Genomic DNA, 6,956 nt, shown 5'->3' with positions numbered 1-6,956 from the left:
GACCCTTGCCTCAACTAGTACCCTGGCTTTAACTAGTACTCTTAACTAGTACCCTGGCCTTATCGCTACCCATAGCTACTACCCTTGCCTTGGCCAGTTGCCTTAACTAGTACCCTGACCTTAATTAGTAGTATGAACTTGTACCCTTGCATCAACTAGTAGCCTAAACTAATATGCTTGCCTGAAGTAGTAGCCTTCACTTGTACCTTGCCTTCCTAGTAGCCTTAACTAGTACCCGTCCATTAACTAGTACTCTTAACTAGTACAGTGGCCCTAACTAGTAGCCTGAACTAGTCCCCTTGCCTTAGGTAGTCCCTTTTCCAAACTAGTACCCTTCTTGAGTACCCCTTCTTTTATGGAGTAGGGTATGGTCCAGTAGGGTGTCATAAGGTAGGGTAGCATACGGTAGAACAGAGAAAACAGAATCCAATAGAATAGAAGAGGATAAGTCAGGATAGCTTAGTTTCGTGTAGGGTATGGTAGAGTAGCATAGGAAGGAATAGAGAAAAGAGAAAACGAGAATCCAATACAACAGAATCGAAAAGAAGAGACTAGATGAGGAAAGACTAGGGCGGGATAGGGTTCTGTCGAATAGAAGAGCGTAGAATGGTGTGGAATGGAGTCAAATGCAGTCAAACCGAGATGAATAGACTAGAAAAGAGTTGAATAGAGCGGAATAGCACCGAATAGGGACATATAGGGCTGAGTGGAGCCCAATCGAGCCCAGTCGAGCCCGATCAAGTCAAATCGACCAGATTCGAGCTGGATGGAGCCGAATGGAGCTGGAATGAGCCAAATAGAGACACAGAAAATGAGCCAAGCTAGATCGAGCCAAATCGCACCTAATCACATCCTATTGCATCGAATCTCGTCGAAGTCCATCCAATCCCACCAAAACCCATTGAATCTCATGAAATCTCACCGAATCCCGTCCAATTGTGTCCAATCGGGTCGAATCGAATGCAATCGAATTCAATAGAACAGCTTAGAGTAGTGTAGGTTAGGCTGGGATTCAATAGGGTAGGGCACAGAGGAATAGACTAGAGAAGCATAGAGTAGAAGAGAAGAGAATACAAAGAGTAGAATGGAGTAGAGTGGAGTAGAGTAGAATAGTCAGAGTCGAGTAGTGCAGAATAGAGATGAATAGATCCAATTCGAGCTGAATCGAGTCGAATGGAGAGGAAATGAGACAAATCTCCATGAATCGAATAGATTAGAGGAGAGTAGGGTGGGGGAGAAGAGAATAGAATAGTGTAGAATGGAGTCGAACAGAGTAGAATGGTGTGGAATGGAGTCGAATGGAGCCAAATAGAGACGAATAAAGTAGAAAAGAGTTGAATAGAGCTGAACAGGGCCGGATACGTTTGGATCGAGCCTAATGATGCTGAATCGAGCAGAATCGAGCCAAATTGACCCGATTCGAGCGAAATCAAGCCAATTCAAGCCTAATCCCATGGAATCGCCTTGAAAGGCATTGAATCGGATCGAATCGATTAGAGTAGAGGAGGGTAGAGTAGGAGGGGTTAGACTAGAACAGAACAGAACACAAGAGAAAGAATCGAATAGAATGAAGTAGAGACGAGTACAGTAGAATAGAGTCCAATAGAGTTGAATAGAGCCAAAGAGAGCTGAATGCAGCCGAATCCACCAAATTCAAGGTGAATCGAGAAGAATCATGTCGAATCGCGTTGAAAAGTGTCGAATCCAATCCAATAGTTTAGTGTAGGGCAGGTAAGATGAGGGGAGGGGAGGGTAGAAAAGAATAGATTAGAATAGACCAGAAAGAATAGAGAAGAGTAGACTAGGGTCAAATAGAGTCAAATCCTGCCGAAATGAGCTGAATAGAGAGGAAAAGGGCCAAGTCCAACCGAATCGAGTTGAATTCGCACAAAAAGGAGCTGATTCGAGCCGATAGGACCTGAATCAGGTCGAATCCCGTTCAAGTCTGTTGAATAGAATAGAACAGATTGCAGTAGGCTAAGTTAGAGTAGGGTAGGATAGACCAAAATGCAGTAGAACAGAACAGGATAGAAGAGAACTGAAAGACTAGAATAGGGTCGAGTAGTGCAGAGTCTAGAAGAATAGAGTTGAATATTGCCGACTAGAGCAAAATAGAGCCCAAAAGACCCAACGTGATAGACATCAAGATGAATGGCGCCGAATCCCGCGGAATCATGCTGGATCGCGTCGAATCCCGTTGAGTTGCATTGAATCCCATCCATTCAAGTCCAATCCAATCGAATCGATTAGAATAGACTAGACAAGGGTAGAGTACAAGACAATAGAATAGAGAAGAATACAGTCGGATGGAGTAGAATGGTGTAGAATGGCGTTGAAAGAGATAATAGAGTTGAGTAGACTCATAGAGCCATATAGAGTTGAATAGAGCCTATTCAAGCTGAATAGAATTGACCAGGGCGAAATGGAGCCGATTAGAACTGAATCGAACCGATTAGAGCCCAAGAGGGATGAATGGAGTGCAACGGAGCCGATTGGAGCCGAATCGCATCGAAATGCGTGGAATCGAATCCAGTGGAATAGATTAGAGTAGGATTGGTTAAAATAGAGTAGAAGAGAATTGAACACAGTAAAAGAGAATAAAAAGAATACAAGAGAATCGAGTCCAAAAGGTTAGAGCAGAGCAGAATAGTGTAGAGTAGAACAGAGTCGAATAGAGTCTAAGCGAGCCAAATGGAGAAGAAACAAGGCAAATCGCGTTGAATCCCCTCGAACCAATTCCAGTCAATTAGGGTAGGGTAGAGTAAAATAGTGTTGAGTGGAGTAGAATGCTGTGCAGCGCAATCGAATGGAGTCGAAAGGAGTAGAAAAGAGCCGAATAGAGCCGAATAGTGCTGAAGAGGGCCGAAGAGGGCCCAATCGAGCTGAATTGAGCCAAATCCAGTAAATCGAGCCTAATGGAGCCGAATTGAGCCTAATCCAGTTGAATCGACACCCTTCGAGCCAAATGGAGCCGAATGGACATGAATCGAACCAATTCGACCTGAATCGTGTCCAAATTCATGGAATCGAATTGAACAGCTTAGAGTAGGGGAGGTTCGGGTATGGCAGGGTGGAATAGAGTAGAGTAGCATAGAATAAAACAGAAGAGAATAGAAGAGAACAGAACAATACAGAACGAATACAGAAAACAGTAGGCTAGAGTAGCGTAGAGGGAAACAGAGTAGAGTAGAATAGATTCGAACGGAGCTAAATAGAGCCAAACTGAGCCGAATCGTGTCCAAATGGGTTGAATCCAATCCAATCCAACGGATTAGAATAGAGTAGAGTTGGGTAGCATAGGGTAGGGTAGAATAGAGTAGACTAGAACAGAACAGAATAGGAAGAATAAAGAAAATAAAGAAGAGTAGACTAGAGTACGATAGCGTAGGCTAGTGTATAATAGGGTAGACTCGAATACAGCTGAGTAGAGCCGAATGGAGTCGAAATGAGAGGAATCACGTCTAATCGATTCGAGTAAATTAGAGTGGTGTAGGCTAGAGTAGAGCAGAATAGTGTAGAATGGTGTGGAATAAATGGAATGGAGTAGAATGGAGTCAAATAGAGACAAAAAGAGTAGAGAAGAGTCGAATAGAGCAGAATAGGGCCGAAAGAGGCGGAATTGAGCAGAATCGAAGCAATTCAAGCCAAACGAACCGAATAGAGCCAAATGGAATAGAATCGAGCTGATTCAAGCTTAATCACGTCGAATCCCGTTCAATGCATCCAATGCAATCCAAACGTCTAGATTGGAGAAGGGGAGAGGAGGGTGGAATAGAATAGAGTAGAGTAGACTAGAAGAGATTAGAACAGAATAGAAGGAATAGAATAGAGTAGAAAAGAGTAGGGTCGAATAGACTCGAATAGAGTCGATTAGAGACGAATAGGCCAAATAGAGACGAATAGAGAAAACAGAGCTGAATGGAGCCGAATAGAGACGTAAAGGAGCCATATAGAGCCGATTCGCACCTAATCGAGCTGAATCAAGCAGAATCACGCCGACTGTCACTGAATAGCGTCGAATCACATCGAATCACGTCGAATCGCATCAAATCACATCGTTTTGTGTCGGACCGGGTCGAATCGCTTCGTATCGCATCGGATTGCATCGAATGTCGTCGAATCACGACGAATCACGCCCCATCACGTCCAATAACTTCGAATTGCGTCCAATCTCCTAGAATTCTGCTGAATCACGTCGAATCGTATGGAATCTCGCCTAATCTCTTTGAATCCCGTCAAATGCCTTCGGACCTTGTCGAATCCCGTCAAATCCTGTCCAATCGCGTCGAAGTGAATCGAATTGAATCAAATAGATTCAAGTAGGGTGGGTTTGGGTGGGGTGCAGTAGGGTTGGGTAGGGTAGGATAGAACAGAGTCCAACAGAATAGGAGAGAACAGAACAGAAGAGAAAGAATCCAGCAGAATAGAATAGAGTAGAAAAGAGTCAGATAGTGCAGAACATAGCCGAATGGAGACAAAACAAGATGAATCGCGTTGAATCGCTTCGAATCGGGTCAAATCGAATCCATTCGAATAGATTAGGGTAGGGAAGGGTAGACGAGAATAGAGGAGAATAGTGCAGAAGGGTGTGGAATGGATTAGAACGGAGCCGACTAGAGACGAATAGGGTAGAAAAGAGTCGAATAGAGCATAGTTGGGCCGAATAGGGCCAAAGAAGGCCTAATCGAGCAGAATCCAGCAGAATCGATGCCATTGGAGCTGAATGGAGCAAAATGGAGCCCAATCGAACCGACTCGAAGCGAATTGATCTGATTCAAGCCTAATCGGGTGGAATGGCGTGAAAATGCGATGACTCGAACAGAATCAAAGATTAGAGAAGGGGAGGGGAGCGGCTGGGAGGGTAGAACAGAATAGAATAGAACAGTACATAATAGAAGGAAGAGAAGATAGCACAGTACGGTAGAGCAGAGAAGAGTAGAGTCGAATAGAGTGAAATAGTGCAGAATAGAGCTGAATAGAGCCAATTCTAGCCGAATCGAGCCCAATGGAAACAAAACGTGATGAATCGCGTCGAATAGCGCCCAAGCGAATCCATTAGAATAGATTAGAGTCGGGTAGGGTAGAACAGAATAGAGTAGAATGGAGTCGAATGGAGTTGCATAGAGAAAACTAGAGTAGAAAAGAGTCGAATCGAGCCGAATAAGGCTGAACCAAGTCGAATTGAGTTGAAACAAGCTGAATCGAAGCGATTCAAGCTGAATCGAGCTGATGGTGCCGAATGAGCCGATTCAAGCCTCATCGCGTCCAATCACATTGAAATGCTTTGAATCGAATCCAATTGAATAGATTCGAAAAGGTTAGGGTAGGGTGGTTTTTGCTAGGGTAGACTAGGGTAGACGAAAGTAGACTAGAGTAGAGTAGACAAGAGAAGTCTAGAGTAGTAGCCTAGACAAGACAGCTGGACTAGTCAGACTAGTGGTATAGATCAGTAGGCTAGACAAGTAGCCTTGAAGAGTACCCTTGCCCTGACAAGTACCCTAAATTCTGAATCTGAACTAGTCCCCTTGCCTTAACTAGTATCCTGAACTAGTAGCCTTGTCTGAACTAGTACCCTTAACTAGTAGCCTTGCCTTAAGTAATAGTCTTAATGTCTGCCCTTGCCTTACCAGTACCCTGAACTAGTAGCCCTGCCTTAACTAGTACCCTGGCCTTCACCAGTAGCCTTCACTAGTACCCTGGCCTTCACTAGTAGCCTTGCCTCAACTAGTACCCTTCACTAGTACCCTCACATGAACTAGTTGTCTTAACTAGTACCTGACCTTCTCAGTCCCCATAAGTCCTACCCTGGCCTTAACCAGCTGCCTTAACTGGTACCCTGGTCTTAACTAGTAGTATGAACTTGTACCCTTGAATCCACTGGTAGCCTAAACTAGTCGTCTTGCCTTAAGTAGTAGCCTTCACTTGGACCTTGCCTTAACTAGTATCCTTAACTAGTACCTGTGCCTTAACTAGTACAGCGGCCATAACGAATAGCCTGAACTAGTAGCCTTGTCTGAATTAGTACTCGGAACTAGTAGCCTTGCTTTAAGTAATAGTCTTAACATCTGCCCTTGCCTTCCTAGTACCCTTAACTAGTAGCCAAGCCTTCACTACTACCCCGAACTAGTAGCCTTGCCTTAACTAGTAGCCTTGCCTTAACCAGTTGCCTTAACTAGGACCCTGGCCTTAACTAGAAGTCTCAACTTGTAAACTTGCATCAAAGAGTAGCCTTAACTAGTACTCTTGCCTTAAGTAGTGGCCTGAACTAGTACTCGTGCCTTAGCTAGTACTCTTAACTAGTACAGTGCCCCTAACTCGTATCCTGAACTAGTAGCCTTCTCTTAACTAGTACCCTTAACTAGTAGCCTTGCCTTCACTGGTACCCTGGCCTTCTCCAGTAGCCTTAACTCAGACCCTGGCCTTCACAGGCAGCCTTAAGTAGTACCCTTAACTAGTACCCTCGCATTCACTAGTAGTCTGAACTAGTACCCTGGCCGTATCAGTACCCAGAACTACTACCCTTGCCGTAACCAGTTGCCTTAAGTAGTACCCTGGCCTTAACTAGTAGTATTCACTTGTATTCTTGCATCAACTAGTAGCCTTAACTAGGACTCTTGCCTTAAGTAGTGGGCTGAACTAGTACTCGTGCCTTGGCTAGTACTCTTAACTAGTACAGTGCCCCTAACTCATATCCTGAACTCGTAGCCTTCTCTTAACTAGTACCCTTAACTAGTACCCTTGCCTTCACTAGTACCCTGGCCTTCTCCAGTAGCCTTAACTCAGACCCTGGCCTTCACTGGCAGCCTTAACTAGTACCCTTAACTAGTACCCTCGCATTCACTAGTAGCCTGAACTAGTACCCTGGCCGTATCAGTACCCAGAACTACTAGCCTTGCCGTAACCCGTTGCCTTAACTAGTACCCTGGCCTTAACTAGTAGTATTCACTTGTATTCTT

The sequence above is a fragment of the Loxodonta africana genome, chromosome 10, assembly GCF_030014295.1.
Source record: "Loxodonta africana isolate mLoxAfr1 chromosome 10, mLoxAfr1.hap2, whole genome shotgun sequence".
In the NCBI taxonomy this organism is placed as follows: Eukaryota; Metazoa; Chordata; class Mammalia; order Proboscidea; family Elephantidae; genus Loxodonta; species Loxodonta africana.
This window is presented reverse-complemented; position numbering follows the sequence as displayed.